Raw genomic sequence first — 20,838 nt, forward strand, 5'->3', positions numbered from 1 at the left:
TCTCCAATGTTGCCTTCAACTCTAACATCAATCCTCCTGGTTCTACGCATCTTTTATCAGCTATTCAGTCTTTCCTTTTTTTTTTTTTAATTTCCATCCTGTTACCAAATTGTGTTGTTCATCTGTCAAAACAGCTTTGATTTATACTTTTTTAATATTACAGCTTCAGAGAAGAAAACACATACAGAGGAATATGCTATTTTCTTATTAAGGTCAGAATGAAATCTATGCAACAGAAAATGAACAACTTGCTTTCAAACAAATGATGACATTATTAAGTTCAGAAAAGTTGCATTCCTGATCTTAAATTCTGCTTGATATGTGTCCTTCCATGTTAAGTTTCTCTTGAAAATGGTCTGCAGAGTTCTGTGTAGATTTATATGCCATCTCCAGGCACAAGTGAAAAATAAAAAGAAAGATGTCAATGTTTTGGTTTGTTCTAAACTTATTAAGACAATGGCGTTTCAATTACGGTTATTCTATTAAAGTCATATCTTCATGGCATACTGTCATTGATGGAGTCCTCTGTTAGTCTCTCAGAACTTTCCTGAAGATTAACCCTGGAGAGCTACTTAGTATCAATCTTGAATCATTTCCTTAAGAATGACAAAAAAATTCTGCTTTATATATCATACTTAACGATTGACTTTCATTAACCATATTTAATACATATTCTTACTTATTAGACATAAAATTCCCCAAGTGTTTTAGGGACTCAGAAAACCTCATTAAGAATGAACTCTTTTTGTTGATGGTTTCCTTTGCTATGAAGAAGCTTTTTAGTCTGATGAAGTCTCATTTGTTTATTTTTTCTTTTGTTTCCTTTGCCTGAATAGACACGGTATTTGAAAAGATACTGCTAAGACTAATGTCAAAGAGTGTACTGTCTATATTTTCTTCTAAGAGTTTTATGGTTTCAGGTCTTAAATTCACGTCTGTACTCCATTTTGAGTTAATTTTTGTGTATGGTATAAGATAATGGTCTACTTTCATTCTTTTGCATGTGGCTGTCCAGTTTTCCCAAGACCATTTATTGAAGAGGCTTTCCTTTCTCCATTGTATCTTCTTGGCTCCTTTCAAAGAATTAGCTTTCCATAGATGTGTGGTTTTATTTCGGAGCTTCCAATTCTGTTCCATTGATCTGTGCGTCTGTCTTTAAGAAGATATGGTAGAGACCAGTCCCGTGGCCAAGTAGTTAAACTTCCATGCTCAGCTTTGGTGGCTGGGGTTTGCAGGTTCAGATTCCAGGTGTAAACCTGCTCCACTCATCAGCCATGCTGTGGAGCCATCCCACGTGCAAAGTAGAGGAAGATATGTTAGCTCAGGGCTAATCTTACTCAAGAAAAAAAAAATAATAAAGAGAAGGATTGGCAATGGCAATGGATGTTAGCTCAGGGCAAATCTTCCTCAAACAAAAAGAAAAAAGAGGAGTACTGGCAACAGATATAAGCTCAGGGTGAATCTTACTCAAAAAAAAAAAGGAGCTGTGCTATATGTATATACACCATGGAATACTACTCAGACAGAAAAAAAGACAAAATTGTGCCATTTGCAACAAAATGGATGGACCTAGAGGGTATTATGCTAAATGAAATAAGTCAGACAGAGAAAGGCAAATACTGTATGATTTCACTCATATGTGGAGATAAACAAACAAACACATAGATGATGAGAACAGATTAGCTATTACCAGAGGAGAAGTCGGTGGGGGAGGGTGAAGGGGATAAAGGGACACATATGTGTGGTGAGGGATAAAAATTGAACTGTTGCTGGTGAACACAATTCAGTCTATACAGAAAGTGAAATATAGTGAGGTACACCCGAAATTTACACAATATTGTAAGCCAGTATGACCTCAATAAAATAATTAAAGAAAAAAAGAATGAACTCTTTTGCTCTGGCAGAATTAGGTAACAAGTTAAACTGAATTTAATACTCTTGAAGGTGAAAAGTCAATACAAGTCAGGCAAAGAACATGTGTTTAGAAGATTGGAGACATTCTACCACTTTGTACCAGTGGTATATTATGCAAACTTAAAACTTTTTTTTCTTTTCTTCCGTCTTTCGTTTCTTTTAAACATCAAAGATATTTTATCCTTCCCAACAGGCTCACACAGAGGCATTTCTTTGCTGTAAGCAGCAGAGCCTGAGGTCATTATGCCCAATATGTTGTATCCTAGGCCCTAAAAGGTCTTCATATCATCCTGATGAAAAACGCAAGGTTAAATGAAGCTCCAGAGAGAATTCTTCCTAAAACAAAGCTAGTCTTATTTGTCTGGAGGTAAGGCACACACTTCTCCATAGTGTGACTGTTCCATGTGATTAAAAATGAGATAGTTACTAACTGGTTCCACCAAGTGACATTTAAGGCACCAATACCGAAGGTTTCACCAGAAGTTTCACACCTCAATTTATACCTTCTTCAGCCCAGAATTCATGGATGTGTACACACAAAGATAATAGCCAAATAGAATGCCTATTGTGAAGTTTTCCTGCTTCTTAATTATCAGCTCCAGTAAGTGTATTGAAATCATTCTATCCCAAGATGTTCCAAATCTACATTCTCGCTTAAGACCCCAAGTTTCCCCAACATTAAATCATTCATTTCTTCAACATCACCAAATTATTAGATAGAACAGAAAAAAACTTCTGAATCCTCAACTTTCTTGATTAATTATTTACTTACATCAGATATTTTTATGCCTAAATCAATTCTACTTCAGTACATTTGATGCTGACAAAAATAGGATTTATTCTGAAACAATCTACAAGTGATTTTTGTGTTGAGGATTTTGCTATACTTTTCCTTATCGCTTTCATCTCTTTGTGGGAAATTTTTCAACTCTAGGAAATTTACATGAAAATTACCATAACAATGGTGTGCAACCTATATCACTACACATTTAACAGTGCGTTTATAAACATGCCTTTTATGAGCCCTATAACAACACTACGAAGAAGATATGTGGTCAACTGGTACATTGTCAGCACCGGGGTACATTGGAAAGAATTTTGATTCATAATTCAGAAGACCTCAATACTAGCTGTAGCTTCAACAATTTTTAATGTTAGTTTGGATAAGTCACATGACCCCTTTGAACCTCAGTTTCTTTAGTCCTTAATTTGACTAACTAATGAAAATCAACTATGAGCTGTAGGTTGTCTGGAAATGAGCAAAATAATCCATACCTTCACGTTCTGATATAGTGGAGACTCAGATATATATTTAAGACTACCGACATGATACTAGATATATAAATTAAAGTTTGTAATACCAGTCTAAGGAAAATTATAACAGAAATACTCTTGCAAAATATTGTTTAGATCATATAAAATAAGGAAGAAAGGAATTTGAAAACATTGCACATATTATGCAAATGTAAAGTATTAGTATCAACATCACTCTAGGAAATAGTCCCAGGTTCAACAGGCAGAATGATGGCCCCCCAAAATATCTACATCCTAATCCCTGAAACCTGGGAATATGTTGCCTATGGCACAAAAGGGGCTTTGCAGGTGTGTTTAAGTCAAGGTGTTTGGGATGCAGAGAGTATCCTGGGTTATCTGAGTGGACCCAATGTAATCATCCTTCATAGTAGAAGAAGGTGGCAGAAGAGGAGATCAGAGTAATGAGGTGTGAGCAGGACTCACCCATCAGTGTTGGCTTCAAGATGGAGGAACACAGCCATGAGGTAGAGAGTGTGGATGGCCTTTAGAAGCTGCAAAAGGTACAGAAGCAGACTCCTCCCTAGACCGGCCACGAGGGAATGTAGCCTCTCTGACACCTCCATGTTAGCCCACTGAGATCTGTGCTGCACTTCTAACGTACAGAAATCTAAGACAACAGATCTGTGCTGTGTTGAGTCACCAAGCTTGTAGTACTCTGTCACAGCAGCCATAGAAAATTAATACACCAGGCACGAAGCTGTATAATGTCAGACTTAAGCAGTTCCTAGGAACTCAGCCACCAAGAATGAAAGCCAGACCAGGTGGATTGCTACTCTTGGAAGGCATTTGGTGGCCAGAAAACACAAGGGAGTGTATGGGGCATAAAAAAGAGACAGGGTGGCTCTTGGCCAAAGTGAGGAGAGAACAGAAAACAAACATAAAGTATAATGATCTACGTTCACATATTATTAAGGATCTAGTATATACATAATTATATGCTACAAGTGTTAAGGAATACAAGAAAGGTAAACCCAGTGCGTGTTCTTAAGTGCAGAGTCCAGTTAAAGAAAGACAACAGCAATACAGGACAGTCGCGAGTAAACCTCATCAAATAGTAGAAACATGAGCATAATTTAAGTAGTATAAATTATACATAGAACTATGAGTTCTATGAGTCCGCAGATGAGAGTATTGACAAAAGGAGAGTAGTGAGGATGGGGATGTGAAGAGGTGCAAAGATTATAAGTCCTAAAGGCCAGTATAGGACCAAGAGGAGGTAAATGCAGAGTAAATGGGAAGATTCCTACTCTGACTTCCCATCGCAACTAGAGGATTTCAGTGTTTATCTTTTTGTATATTTTGGACTCCCATGATAGGTTTCCTTTGTATAAAGATGCAAAGCTTTTTCAAATAATTTGACAACCACGCAGCAACCAATAGGAAACCAGTGAATAGATTTAAGCTTGGAAATTCCATGAATACTTGCCAGGAATGTTAGAGATGGAACAGAGAGGTCAATTGCAATAACCCAAGTTCAAGGATAATTGGGAAAGAAGTAACAAAGACAAATCTGAATGGTTAAAAAAAGAAAAGAAAAAAACAAAGAAAAAACCTGCTATAACTTGATGACTAGATAAGAGAGGGAGATAGAATGACCCTAAGATTCCCGGCTTGAAAGACGAGGTGGATAGTGCTGCTACTAGTCACTGAGTAGCAACACTGGTTTGAATATACTAACTAATTTAATCCTCATAACAATGCTAGGAGTTGGCTTATATTATTATTCCATGTTTATTGATGAGGAAGCTGAGTTTACAAGAAGCTAAGTAATTTGCCCAGGGTCACTGGGTTAGCTACTGGCAGGGCCAGGATTCAAATTCAGGCAGAGTGGCTCTGGAACCATGTTCTCAGCCATTGTGCTATAGAGGATGGAGTAGTTATTTAGACAAAGACAGCAACTTTCATTTCAGGCATGTGAGATTTGAGGCAAACGAAATAGAACAACTCTGCAGTACATTTTGCTATCATTATAGGAAGATCTCAGAACATCGCTGCTGTGCAGAGCAAGGTTGACCCTGACAAATGATAAATCTAGATGCCATTAAATCACTGTTTGAGTCAATAGGACATCTTGACTTTTGCTGAATGTGCTGAGAACGGTAATATTATTTCATTATCCCTAAACTATAGCAATTCATAAAGGAATTAGAGAATTTCCCTGGGGACAGTCATGCCATATGGTTGTTATAAAAATATAGTTTTAAACAACATCAAATCTAAGCAGTGTTGTTGAAAGCTCTTCATATCACACTAAGTATAATTCCTAAGGGCTCAATAGAACACTAAATAAACCCCTGAAAGAAGTAAATTAGCTGATTATACATTACTTGGCCTTTATAAATACAAAGAAAAATACTTCAACAATTATATTTCATTTTTTTTTAATGTAGGTAAATTCCTCCTTAAGGTTTAGTTACCAAACTATCACAGACGAGCAAAATAACAGAAATTAGTTTCAGTTTAGGTGTGGAATTTCTGGCATATAATTAGAGATCTACAAACTCATATGAAGACAAGAGAAGCCTCGTTACCCGCAGGTAGTTGACAAAATGCTTTGCCACCTGCATATTGCCTGTTAAATTTAGATCAAGATTGACGAAATATTTTTTCCTGTGGTGCTTATAACTCAAAAGCCAAAACTTCTAAGACTTCCTTGCCCTAGTTTTACTTTGTATTTATTTATTTATTTTTTAAGAAATCTTTCTTCATAGAAGCCTTTAGAACTCTTGTGAGTCTTTTTTTTTTTTTCCTATTCCTTTGCTGTTTGGAATTTCACTCTTGAGTTACAGCTAGCGAAAGCTTTAAGATAACCACAACAACAAAAACAAAAATGTGACATGAAGTGGCATCTGACCTTCTGGCAGGCAGAATGGAACAAAATCTCTCCTTTAAATCCCTCCCGTATTTGGTGACTCTTCTAATCCCAAAGACCTGACTCTTATTGATTCCTTTCGTGTTATAAAAGAAATATCATATCTGAAGGACTTCTTTATAAAAGTCTGGAGAGTCTCAGCTACTTTGTTCAGAAGAATGCTCATGTTGAATAAAGAGCCAATAATAAGTACTAAAAGAAGGGCTCTGACCATTTGGAGAAAAACACGAAGAGGAATCTTACATTTCCTCTGAATATCATGCTGAAGCATCTTATCGCTTTCTGACATATGCTATATTTGGTTGTAGAATCTGAATATAAGTCATAAACAGATTGAGAGAATTCTCAAATATTGTGAATAAACTGAGATTAGTTAACTCAAAGATAAATTGATATGAACATGTTAGGTCATATCCATACATATATGAGTATATACATATATATGTTTGCTTTTCTTATTATACATTAATTTGTTTTAAATTTAAATTTTCAAATATATGTATAAGTACATTCAGTATCTATATATTCCTTATGTGATTTGCCAACATTTCAGCATTTTCCACACATATAAACTATGATTTTCGGAGTTTGAAGTCTCAGCTGCTATTCACTCTGGAAGTCAGAGAATTGTTTTGGGAACTCTTAGGTCACTCTGCTGCATCTGGGTCACTGAGCTCAGATCCAGGCAGAACAGAATGTTGCTCTTCTCCCAATGGACTTCTTTTTTAGTGCATGCTGCTTTTAATATTCACTCTTTCCCTGGGGTCTAAACTTGTTACACTCAAAGTCCAGCTCAGCACAGTGGTCCGACTTCCGACACTCTTGAGGATATTGTGGGCTACATTAATGTTTAACATATGGGTAATGAGCTACCTATAGATCAAGGGAATAAATCCTGGAAGTTCCCAATAAGAAAAAGTCATTCTATAGATACGTCCTCCAAGTAAACCATTAAAATAATTTGAGATAATTCAAGTGACTTAATTATTAGAATGTAGTTACTGTTTGCCAGTCTTACCTACAAGGCAGTCAATGTCAAGGATCTCAAGGGTAGTGTAATAAGGAATCTGTAATGTATTCACTTAGTGTTTAGTGAAATATTACTTAATAGAACTCAATTGGAAGATACAATATCTTTTTATAAATTTTCGCCTAAACACTGGCATTTACACTCAGCCTAAGGATATTTCCAAAGTAATCAGTTACACTAAAAACATAATTAGTTTTAAAATAGCTAAGATCCATAGCAAAAATAGAAAAGTCCCGGTTGTGACCATACTTCACCAACAACAGTAACTTACCCTTTCAAAAACAAAATAATAAAAAAGTATTTGGGGGGAAGCAATGTTAAGGTATTTGTTTTAGAAGTGATGGAATACAAAATGTCATGAACAACAGTTTAAGAATATGAGTTCTTTGGATTGCACTGAACAACCAAAAGTGCAACACGTCATGACAATTCTTGGAGAGATGCTGAGAAACCGGAAAGCTCAATTTTCTGCCTTCGTATGAGACCATACCTAAATTGACCTAGGAGAAATTATTTTCTCTTAGGAAAGAATTATGTGACTACTTTTAAGAACTGCGTGAAGTAAGAAAAACAGAAATTCCTTTAGTTCTTTCACACAGAGGAAATTTAACGTAGAGAATTGATTAAGCAAGTGATGAAAAAGTTGAGGAGCCAAACTGAGTACTATGAAGCACAACAAACGTTAACAACAGCAGGAAGACACCAATGATCCCTGGGACAAAGGGAACAATGAGAAGTGGAGTAACCCAAGCAAGAAAGTAGGGTTGTCTAACGGGCATTAGCATCCATTGCTTGCCGGGCAGGAGCAGAAACCATGGAACCAGCTTTCTATGATGAGCTCGAGCCAATATGGACACATGGCCACTGCCAGAAATGCTACTGTAAGCAGAGAAAGATGGGGAGAAATATCCTGATTTATTCCCATCTCACACCCACTAATGCCAACAATTTGCTAAACGTAACCAGAAGTCAATAGACATGAAAATCTGTGATACAGAACAAAATAAGGGAATGCAAGAAATAGGCTAGAAACTAAACAGGCAAATGACAAGCACAGGAATTCTGAGAAATGGAAAATTTCAGAATCCCTAAATATCAGCTCATCCAGCCTCTTACCTGTTCCAGATCGTTTATAGCCAGAAATGGTTCTGAAAAACGTCTGTGCTTATAATGAAACAAAATCCTTTATTTGTAGTCTGATCACATTCTCTAATGCTCACTAATCTGGTCACCATCCTTTTTACAGTAGCTCTTCAGTTATAAAGTTCATTTGGTGGCCTTAATTACTATTTTATTTGATTGGCTATAGAAGCTAAATATTCCTAAAGTTCATTCTTGGGTGATTGTCTTCAAGAATGAACACAAAGAATGAGATTGAGATGCTGTGGCAGAAACCTAGAGAACTTACAGTTTCATCCTCCTTGAAGTATTTCTCAAATGCTCTGTCTATAGACTTTTATATTTCTCCTTAGTGTGGAGGAGTAAGGAATATTCAATTAATCAAAGCTGTTCTTATACAGTACCTTCAAGTGACAAAATCTAATCCTTTTCTATTCTGCTTAGAACACCACCTTCCATTTTGCATAAATATTTCCAGGATCCAGCTATCTATCTCTGAAATCACGTTGAAAAAGTTTATCACTCCTTTCTTGGGAGGCAATATCAAATCTTACTCATGTAAAAATGCCATTGACTTTCAGTCTTTTTTCTGTTCTCAATGTTCTCCTAATTCTCTATGTCTAACTCATTGGAATATACTTTGATGGGTTATTTTTTCTGCTTTGAGTTATGGTCTTAAGCCAGTTTTTAGCACTGACAATGTGGTTATTTTCATCCCAGCCAAATTCAATTAATTTTTCAAGTAAAATTTCGAGGCACATTATATCAAAGCTTTTACTCCAGTTAAAAACAAAATTCAGGAATGGAAAACAGCTGTGTGCCTTTCCCCACTGTTTCTTTAATTCCATCTAAAGTTTATTTGTTCTTGTATTAGCATGGTTTCCATAGAATTTAGTGTTTTTTTTTGAAGGGTGGAGATGGGTGCTTTTTGCGTTAGTCAGGGTTCTCCAGACAGAACCAGTAGGATGTATGGATAAGTATATATAAATGTGCATGTGGGTATTTGTTTAAGGAATCGGCTTATGCGATTGTAGGGGCTGGTAAACTTCAAATTTGCAAGGCAGGCCCAAAGGCTAGAAATTCTGGTAAGAGTTGATGTTTCAGTCTTGAGTTGGAAGGCAGGCTGGGGGCAGAATTCATTCCTCTGAGGGGCCTCAGTCTTTTAAGTCCTTCAACTGACTGGATGAGGCCTACCCACACTGTGGAGGGTAATCTACTGTATTCAAAGTCTACTGATTTAAATGCTGATCATGTCTAAATAATGACTTCACAGCAACATCTAGACTGGTCTTTGACCAGACACCTGGGCACCATAACCTAGTCAAGGTTGACATGTAAACTTAACCATCACATTTTCCTTTGTCACAAATTCCTTCTTCGCCATTTCAAATCACCAGAAATCTATTTCATTTGAATTGTATTGCATCATCTATTATAAAAAATATACTGATATGAAATATTTCGGGAAATTTGCATTCTGAATATATGGCTATCATTTCCAAAATATTACTTAAGAATATTAAATATTATTATTAAACTTTATTTTAAACAAATGCATCAAAATAAAAAATGACTAGCAATATTTCCCAAGCAGAAAATCTGACAAAATTCCTGTAGGAGAGGTAAATTAACTTATATTTATTATAAAATGCCCCCAAAAGCTAACTTAAATTTGTAAAAATTTGTTTCCTTAATGCTGAAAATTTATTCTGCAATCTTCTTTGCATTATCTTAATTTTTCATACATTTTACAAAAGCAAATTTCAGTAACTATATATGGAGTATCGATTTTGAATGTGCAGCTAAATCAATTTGTTACAAAAAACATGTTTTAGTAAGCTTAAAAGCCACTGCTTATACTGTAATTACTCCTATTTTGAACCTTGGGAGGCATTACTTCAGCGAATCTTCCCCTGGTATTTATGCAGCATTGTGGTTTAGAAAATACTTTTTCTTTTTTATATAAATACTGCCTTATCACTTTCCCACAAATCTGCTTTTAAAATAAGCATAGTTATAATAAATTAATGTTCCTAGGGAGACTAATTTCTTAGTCACTTTATAGAGTTTATTAATTAAATGTCATTTCTTGTATATTAATGATCTTTTTTAACCTTACAATTTCACCAGCTGAGATTAGAAATAAAATACTTCTCCATTAATTCTTTTGTTCAATGTTGTTTTAATTTTTCTTTCTGATATCTTTTATATTCTTTCAAAAGTTCAACTGCCACAGAGGTTAAGAACTTAGAGGTTCTTAATGTTTTTTCAGTCTTCTGATAGTAGGATGGACGGTCTACAAATTTGAACTCCATCGGAAAACATGTTTGTTCTTCCTTTTTTTATTAAAGAACTTAAGTGATATTTAGATTATCAAATCACATATTACTTTTTAAATAATAGTAAGTTTCAAAGTTAGAATTAAACAGCCATGGATTCCTTTCACCAAACCATCTGCTAAGCTTGTATGTAAGAAAAATATGGATTATTAATATTCCTTTTCTGAAGATAATGCTTTTCCCTATATCATTTAAGGATTTTTCATAAACACAGCCTCATTAATCATCTCAGTGTCCCCTAAGGTAATTGTGTATGCATGATTTCCATTTTACAGATTATAAACTAACCTAAGGAAACTGAGTGTCATGGAATTCATTTTGTTTCTCATGACACGGCTATGACCCACAAAGATTTCAAATTTATTATAGGCATAGACTTTATTTTACTCTTCTATTATATTCCCCAAAGTCCAAAGAGAATGTAGTCTTGTGTGACTAAAGAAGAAAAAAAGTTTCAGTCAGAAAGCCAGGCTTTGAGACACAGCTTTCCCGTTTGGGCAAATAATTTAACCTCTCCAAGTTTACATCTGTGAAACACCTGCTCTTTCCACAACACAGTGTTGTTTGTGAGGCTCAAATGAAAGAAGTATGTAAATGTGTTTTGTAAATTGCAGCTTCTATATCAATGCTAGTTGTTATGTTACACTTATATCCCCACTTGACAATTTATTTGAAGCAAAGATTGAATTTATCACTGTTGGCATCTTTCAAGCCATAGTGCAGGTATAGCAGATGTATTCAACAATCATTTATTGGATGCATTAATGAATGACTTCTATTGAACATTTACTGTGTGTCAGGCCCTATTCTAGATCGTCATGTCGATAGGTTGCATTTTTAAATGTTGTTATTAGGCCTGAAGTTGCTAAAAGCCTGAAGGAAGTAAGGATGCAAGCATATGGTTAACTGGAGGGAAACCATCTAGACAAAGGATACAGCAAGCACAAAGACACAGATGTGGAGTGTGCCAAGATACACATGGAGGATGCAGATGGCTGTTGCAGTGTAAACAGGGAGGAGTTAGTAGCGCATGAGATCTGAGGTAGTAGAAATAGGGATAGATCAAGAAACGCTGTGGGTTCTTATAAATACTGGTCTTTACTCTGAACAGTTTGGCAAGCCCTGGACTGTTTCGTACAGGGAGAGATATCACTGTAGCTCCTGCATTGAGAATAGAGTGTAAAGGAAGAACAGCAGGAGCAATGAGACCAGACAAGCGGTCAGTGCAAGAGTCCAGGCAAGATATGATGGTGGACTCAACTAAGGTGTACTAGCAGAGAAGGTTGTGATAAGAAGGCAGGTGCTAGATACACTTTAAATGTAGAGCTGATAAAAATCTCTGATTGTGTTTAGAGTGAAATTATACACAAATTTTGGAAAAATTGACATCTTTATAAAACTGAATCATCCATTATTTGAACACAGAATATCTCTTCAATTATATATCTTTTATTTCCCTTAATTAGCTGTGTAGCTTCCAGTGTAGAATTCCAGAACTTATTTTCCCTAGATATTTAGCAATTTTTGTTGCTGCAAGTTTATCCTTAACTTATTATTTTTAGCCTATCTTATATAATCTTTATATCCATACAGAAATATATGTAATGTTTTTAAGTTCTGTAGTAGTCACTAAAAGAATGATACTAGATATAAAACAAAAATATAACAGAGGATAAAGAGGAATTTGAAGATACTTGATTAAAACCAAAGGAAAGAAAGGAGCCACAGAGAAGTGAACAAAAAATGAATAGCAGGATGGTAGGCTTAAATACAAATGTAATAATATGCATATGTATGCACACATGTGTGTGTACATATTTGTATGCATACACGTGTATTGTAATATATATGAGTAAGATGTTAAAAAATGTGCTTTATATATTTTATTTCCATGTTTCATATTTTACTTTTTTCTTTCTTTGTGTCCTTTACCTGGAGTAGTCAAATCATTTGGATTATGCCATATTTTTCCTCGCTCAACTATTTTTACACTATTTTCCTTTTAATGATTACTCTATATATTTTATGCATCTTTGATTTATTGCAGTCCAATACCAATTTATGTTTTACCACTTCCCAAATAATGCTGGAACCTTAAGACTATTTAAATTATTTAATTCTCTGTGACTTTTGCTTTAATTTTATATATATTCCAAATATATATATATATTTATATAAATTCCAAAACAATTATTATTAATAAATATTCACTTAGATTTAGTTTCTTATCTCAACTTTCAGTTGCTCTTCATTCTTATCTAATTTCTGTGTTTCCACCCATCATTGTGTTCTTTTTACCTAATTCCTTTATTATTTTTTAGTTCACGTTGTCTGATAACAAAATTCTCATTATTTTCCTCTTTTTTTGGTTGGTTAAACATAGCTTTATTTTACCTTCATGTTTAAAGGATAGCATTGCAGGGTATACAATAAGTTCTCATATTTTAGACACCTTTCCATTTTCTTTTAGATTTCATTATTTCTGTTAAAGGTCAGGTTTCATCAGCTTTGTAAAATTCATATTTTCTCAAATCTCGTTTTGCACTGTTCTCTCTTGCCTCCAGTTCTGGGATTTTAATTACTCTTGTGTTGGGATGGAGAAATCCCACATGTGTCTTACACTCCTTTCCTTTATTTTGCAATATTTTTTCTCTCTGTTTTCAATTAAGATCAATATTTTTGTTGCTTTGGGTCACAGTTCACTAACTGTGTTTTCTGCTCTAATATGCTGATAAAATAATTTATTGAAGTCGTTTTTGTCAGTGTTATTGAGGTATAGTTGACAAATAAAATTGTAAGATATTTAAAGTGTACATTATGATGATTCGATAGTTGTATACACTGTGAAAGATTTCCCGCCATGTAATTAATAAACACATCCATCACCTCCCATATTTCCCTTTCTTTTTTTTTTTTTTGTGAGAACACTTAAATTCTACTCTCTTAGGAAATTTCAATTATATAAAACAATGTTATCGGCTGCAGTCACCATATTTTACAATAGATCCTCAGACTTTATTCATCTTATAGCTAAAAGGATGTAGCCCTTTACCAACCTATTTCCCCTGGTCCCCAGCCCCTGGAACCACTTTTCTATTCTGTTTCTAGGAGTTTGCCTTATTTGTAGATTCCACATGTAAGTGATACATGCAGTATTTACCTTTTCCCATTTGGCTTATTTCAATAGCACATTGCCCTCAAGTTTCATCCATGTTGTCGCAAACAGAGAGGTGACTTTCTTTCTCATGGCTGAATATTATGCCATTGTATACATACATATACCACATCTTCTTTACCCTTTCATCCATTGGTGGATGTTTAGGTTGTTTCCATGTCTTGACTATTGTGAATAATGCTGTAATGAAGATGGGACTGCAGATATCTCTTCGAGATTCTGTTTTCATTTCCTTTAGATATATACTAGAAGTGGGATTGCTTGATCATATGGTAATTGCACTTATTTCTTGAGGAACCTCTATACAGTTTTCCATAGTGACTGAACCAATTTACATTCCCACAACAGTGTACGAGAGTTCCCTTTAAGCCATATCTTGCCAATATGGATTGTTGTTATGTGTTGTCTAATTGTTATTTGTTGTGTTTTTGATGATAGTCATTCTAACAAGTTTGAGATGATATTTCATTGTGTTTTTGATTTGCATTTCCCGGATGATTAAGGATGCTAAGCATCATTTCATGTATCTGTTGGCATTCATGTGCCTGTGTGTCTTTGGAAAAATCTCTGCTCAGTTCCTCTGTCTGTTTTTTAATCAGATTTTTGATTTTTTGCTATTGAGTTGTATAAGTTATTCTAATATTTTGGATATTAACTCCTTATTAGATATATCATTTGCAAATATTTACTCCCATTGTGTAGGCTACCATTTCATTTTGTTGATGGTTTCCTTTATGGTACAGAAGCTTTTTAATTTGATGTAGTCCCACTTGTTTACTTTTGTGTTTATTTCCATTGCTTTTGGTATTAAATCCAAAAACACATTGCCCAAACTGACATTGAGGAGCTTACCTCAAGCTTTCAATAAGTTTTCTTCTAGGAATTTTAAGGTTTCAGGTCTTATGCTCAAATCCTTAATCCATATTGAGTTGATTTTTGTGTATGGTTTAAGATAGGTATCTTGTTTCATTCTTATGCATGTGGCTATCCAGTTTTCCCAACAGCATTTATTGAAGAAACTGTCCTTTTCCCACTGTATACTCTTGGCCTCTTTGTCATAAATTAATTGACTATATATGCATAGGTTTACTTCTGGACTCTATTCTGTTCCACTTATCTATGTGTCTGTTTTTATGCCAACATCATACTGTTTTTATTACTATAGTTTTGTAGTATTGTCTGAAATCAGAAAGTGTGATGCCTCCAGCTTTGTTCTTTCTCAAGACAGCTTTGGCCATCTGAGGTCTTTGTAGTTCCACACAAATTTTGGGATTGTCTTTTCCTATTTCTGTAAAAAATGCCATGGAATTTTAATAGGGCTCACATTAAATCTGTAGATTGCTTTGAGTAGTGTGGACATTTTAACAATATTAATTCTCTCAATCCATGAACACAGGATATCTTTCCATTTGTTTCTGTCTTCTTCAATTTCTTTCTTTGATGTCTCATAGTTTTCAGTGTACATATCTTTAACCTTCTTGGTTAAATTAATTTATAGGTATTTTATTCTCTTTGCTGCAATGTGAATGGGTTTGTTTTCTTAATTAATATTTCTGATAGTTCATTGTTGGTATATAGAAATGCAACTAAATGTCCATACTACTCAATGCCCATACTACACAAAGCACTCAAAGCAATCTACAGATTCAATGTGAGCCCTATTAAAATTCCATATTCCATATATATATATAAAATCACATCATCAGATATGGATAAAGACAATTATACTTTGTCTTATTTGATTTGAGTGCATTTTATTTCTTTTTCTTACCTAATCGCTTTGGCTAGGACTTCTAGTACTCTGTTGAATAAAAGTGGTGAGAGTGTGTATCCTTGTCTTGCTTCAGATGATAGAAGAAAAGATTTCAGCTTCTCACCTTTGAGTATGATGTTAGCTGTGGGCTTGTCATGCGTGGCCTTTATTATATTGAGGTACGGTCTCTCTATACCCAATTTGTTGAGAGTTTTTATCGCTAATGGATCTTGAATTTTGTCAAATGCTTTTCCTGCATCTATTGAGATGATCATCTAAATTTATCCTTTATTTTGTTAGTGTGGTATATCACACTGACTGATTTGCAGGTGTAGAACCATCCTTGCATCTCTGGAATGAACCTCTCTTCACCACGGTGTATGATCCTTTTAATGTATTATTGAATTTGGTTTGCTAATATTTCACTGAGGATATTTGCATTTATGTTCATCAGTGATATTGGCCTGTAATTTTATTTTTTTGTAGTGTCCTTGTCTGGCTTTGGTATCAGGGTAATGCTTGTCTCATAAAAATTAGTTTGGAGGGCCAGCCCCATGGCCAAGTGGTTAAGTTTGCACACTCTGCTTTGGCAGCCCAGAATTTGCTGGTTCAGATCCTGGGCACAGACCTACACACTGCTTATCAAGCAATGCTGTGGTGGCATCCCACATAGAGGAACTGGAATGACTTACAACTAGGATACACAACTATGTACTGGGGATTTGGGGAGCAATAAAAAGGAGGAAGATTGACAACAGGTGTTAGCTCAGAGCCAATCTTCAAAAAAAATTAAAAATAAAGAGTTTGGAAGGCTTGTTCCTTCTTCTACCACTTTTGGGAGAGTTTGAGAAGGATTGATATTTTCTTTAAATGTTTAGCAAAATTCACCAGTGAAGCCATCTGGTCCTGGATTTTTCTTTGTTGGAAGGTTTTTGATTACTAATACAATATTCTTACTAGTAATTGGTCTGTTCACGTTTTCTATTTCTTCCTTATTAAATCTTGGTAGGTGGAATGTTTCTAGGAATTTATCCATTTCTTCTAGGTTGCCTGGTTCGTTGGCTTATAATCGTTCATAGAAGTCTTTTACAATCCTTTGTATTTCTGTGGTATCAATTGTAATGTCTCCTCTTTCAGTTCTAATTTTACTCATTTTAGTCCTCTCTTTTTCTTTCTAAGTCTAGATAGAAGGTTTTCTATTTTGTTTATCTTTTTAAAAAAACCCTCTCTTAGCTTCATTGACATTTTCTATTGTCTTTTTAGTCTCCATTTATTCTCACTCTGATCTTTGTGATTGAATTTCCACAAATGGCCAACAGGTGCATGAAAAGATGCTCAGTATCACTAATCATTAGGGAAATGCAAATCAAAACCACAATGAGATATCACCTTACACTGCTAGAATGACTATCATCAAAAAGACAGTAGATGACAAGTGTTGGCTAGGATGTGGAGAAAAGGGAATCTTTGTACACTTATGATGAGAACGTGAATTTGTTCAGCCACTGTGGAAAACAGCATGATGCATTCTCAAAAAATTGAAAATAGAGCTAACATATGATCCACTAATTCTACGTCTGGGTATGTACCCAAAGGAAATAAAAACAGGATATTAAAGAGATATATGAACTCCCATGTTTATTGCAGCATTATTCACAATAGCCAAGATATGGAAATAACCTAAATGTTCATCAATGAATGAATGGATAAAGATGTGACATATATATATATCATATATATTTGTACAATTTTATATACATGTATATATGTATTTGTATAATACAATATTATATATATTATATGAATACTATTCAACCATGAGAAAGAAAGAAATCCTGCCATTTGTGACAACATGGATTGCCTTGAGGACATTATGCTAAGTGAGATAAATCATATTGAGAAAGACAAATACTGTATGATAACATATATGTGGAATATAATGCATATATAGTGAATATAGACAATGTTGTATTATAACCATCAAACTTGCTAAGAGACTAGATCTTAATTATTCCAATGACTAAAGAGAAATGATAATTACATGGTGTGATAGAGGTGCTAATTAATGCTACAATGGCAATCATATAATAATATATAAATGTATCAAATTAACATGCTGTATGCCTTAAATTTACACAGTTTTATATGTCAAATATATTTCAATTAAAAAATTTTTAAAAATAAATAGAATATTAGCAAATTGAATCTCAGAAAATAAATAAGAAATTAAACCACAAAATAATCCAGTTTGTTCCAAGTATGTAAAACCCTGATTTCTGGTCATTCACATTCATAAAATAGAGAACAAAAATACAATCAGTGCAGTAGACAGAAAAAAATGACAAAGTTAAAAACGGTTCATGACTAAAACTCAGCAAACTAGAAGGAGAGGGGAAATTGTCCTTGATCCAGAAAGTAGTATCTACAAATATCCCACAGCAAAAATTTTAGTTAATGGTGAAATATTAAAAGTTCCTCTTCCGAGATCAGGAATGAGACAATGGTCTGCTCTTATCTCTTTTATTGAACATAGGACTGAATGTCCTGGTCACTGCTGAAGTACAAGAATAAAAGGTACAAGTATTTGAGGACTTAAACTCATTTTATCTCATAAAACTCATAAAAAGACTCATAACTCATAAAACGACTTAAAACTTATCAAACAACATCATTGTATACTTTAAAAATTAAAAGGATATATAGTCAAATTGTTAGAATTAATAAGTGGATTTAGCCAAATTTTTGAATATGGAGATTGGCCATAAAATCTAAAAACACATATAGAAATACATGTAACAAATTATACATAGATATTACATTGCAAGACACAATAAATTCAGGGACATTACATGATATATTCAATGTGTTGTCCCTCAGTAGTAATACATAATTCCATAATGTTGCATAAAATTGTAATGAAAGTTAATGCAGCATTTCCATCAGTCTCTATATTTAAATCTGTGATGTGTCACTTAATATGATGCTGTATAATTTCACTGACAAGCCCTCTGCTTTGGGCATATCCTACTTAGTGTATGTTAGTGCTTCATTTCAGTGGTGGCACTCAGTAGCCACTCAAACTATCTACTGATTGAATAACTGAATAACTGACTATAATATTTTCCTAATCTCTAAAATCTCTTAAATGTATGCCACTATTCAGATCAACTCTTATTGTAAGTTGGATGATTTTTCTTTTCTGAGAGATAAAGGTATTAAATATCTCTTCTCTTTTAACAATATTGTCTATCCAATTACTTTCTCCAGCCAAGTAAATTAAGCAATATATATTTTTTGTATCCTATTGTTAGTGATGTGTAAGATAACCGCCCGGAGCAGAGACAGGCAATATGATATTGCTGAACAAGATGCACAGATATGTTGTAAAACAGACTGGCTTCCAATTCCAGCCATTAGTTATGACACAATAATTCTAAGACCTAAGACAAATTATTTTACCTTTCTAAGTCTCAGTTTAGAGTTAAAAATGGGAAAATAATATCTATCTCTAAAGGTCACTGTAAAAATTAAAATGTGACCTTATATGGTAGTTGCTTTGCATAATGCTTACACACGATATTTAATTATTATTATTATTACAAGTTAATGACTGTACAATCCCTGTACATACTTCTCATTGGAAACTCCCAAATTTCTAAATAAGAGCCTAGGCAGAGAAATCTAGTTGTAAGAGGAGTTCTAGAAAATATGTTTGGAACTATAGATACTCTATTTAGTAAGCACACTCTATTTAGAATACATTTTTTATTTGACGTGTGTTGGGGATAGCGGGTAATGGAGAATATGGAGAGTGTTGATACTTCTCCATTGACTGTGTGCAATTATCCTTCTGGGTGCAATGAATTTCCTACTCATACAAGAGTTTAAAGCAGAGGGAAAAAAATTTGTTGCTCTTTAAAACCAAAGTCATTAATTCTGAAGAGGAGCAAGTTAAAAGGCAGCTGCTAAGTTCTCCAAAGTTCTACCAAGAACATTGAAGGCATTTGCGAATTGCTGTGGTTTCATTATTGTACAATATTTGGAGTATGTTGGCCTTCATTAGGGAGTACGTTGGCTTTTATTGGCATTAGGCTATAGCACAGGTGTTAACAACAAGGAAAGTAAAATTGGTGGACGTTTACACACTACAATGCAGGTAACTCAAAAAAGAAACTTTAATATTTATATTAAAATGTAAAATTAAGTTTGTGTAAGATTTAAAATAACCTCAACATTACATTATTTTAAAAAGTCTTTGTTGTTCAAAGGCAATACCCAAGATTGGCAGAGAATTGAAGTAACAAATATTGCTGAGATCATCTTAAAGCAAGGAGGGAATACGTGGTCATTCTCTCCCAAGATTTATTGCCTCTGTCTTTACCTAACAAAATCACAAAGTTGGAACATAATTGGAATCTAGAAGAAATATAAACAAACACATTTATGAAACAAATGTTTGTGTTGTTTCTGGGGACCACTTAAGCACTGGTGACAGAGCGGTGTAAAACCTGCAAGCCCTGTCCCTCTGAAGTTTACATTCCGTCAGCAACACATGAAGTCTCGAAATGTCTAATCTAGTGTTTGTGAGGTTGAGTGGGACAGCCTTTATTCAGTATTTCAGCTTTGTTCAGATACAATTATGGCAATCAGCAAAACCAAACAGAAGAAATTATTTCACATGAACTCTCCTGGCTCCAGGATTTTTAACTAGTAGTATAGTTCTCTAGAATCTTCCAACTATAAGGTGCAAAAGAAGAATTTGGAGGTTAAGAGTATTATTGTATTGAAGGGAATATAATTTCCAAAGATTACAGATGTTAATCTAATGATGGAAATTTTAAGATCATTCTATAGACTTGCTTAGAAAGTTTGGGCTGTTAACATTTTGCAGTTGGAATTTGGGTATGAAAGCCTGGAAAGATAGTGGTATTTTTGTTTGTTTGTTTGTTTGCTTGCTTGCTTGCTTATCAAAAACAGAAAGCTAGAAATTGAGATTGATAGATTATATCCTCCAATTGCAACTTGGTCTTAAGGAGTCCTAGAATCTGAATTCTGACAAGGAGTTTCTGAAACTTCAAGTGACCTCAGTCCTCTCTATCTCACAATATTTAACTGCAAAAATCAACTGTGGGACTCAGGATAGATTGAGTGTGTGACTCAATCGACAGGGTTCATAAGCACCTATTATAATGTCCTTAACATTCTGCTAGTTGCTGTGAATACAAGAAGAGTTTAAGACATAGTCTTGACTCTCAAAGAGTTTAAAAGTTTATTTGGAAATTCATATGAAATAAACACGTTAAGAGAACAACATAACACCTT

This window comes from Equus quagga, chromosome 2, assembly GCF_021613505.1.
Source record: "Equus quagga isolate Etosha38 chromosome 2, UCLA_HA_Equagga_1.0, whole genome shotgun sequence".
Taxonomy (NCBI): Eukaryota; Metazoa; Chordata; class Mammalia; order Perissodactyla; family Equidae; genus Equus; species Equus quagga.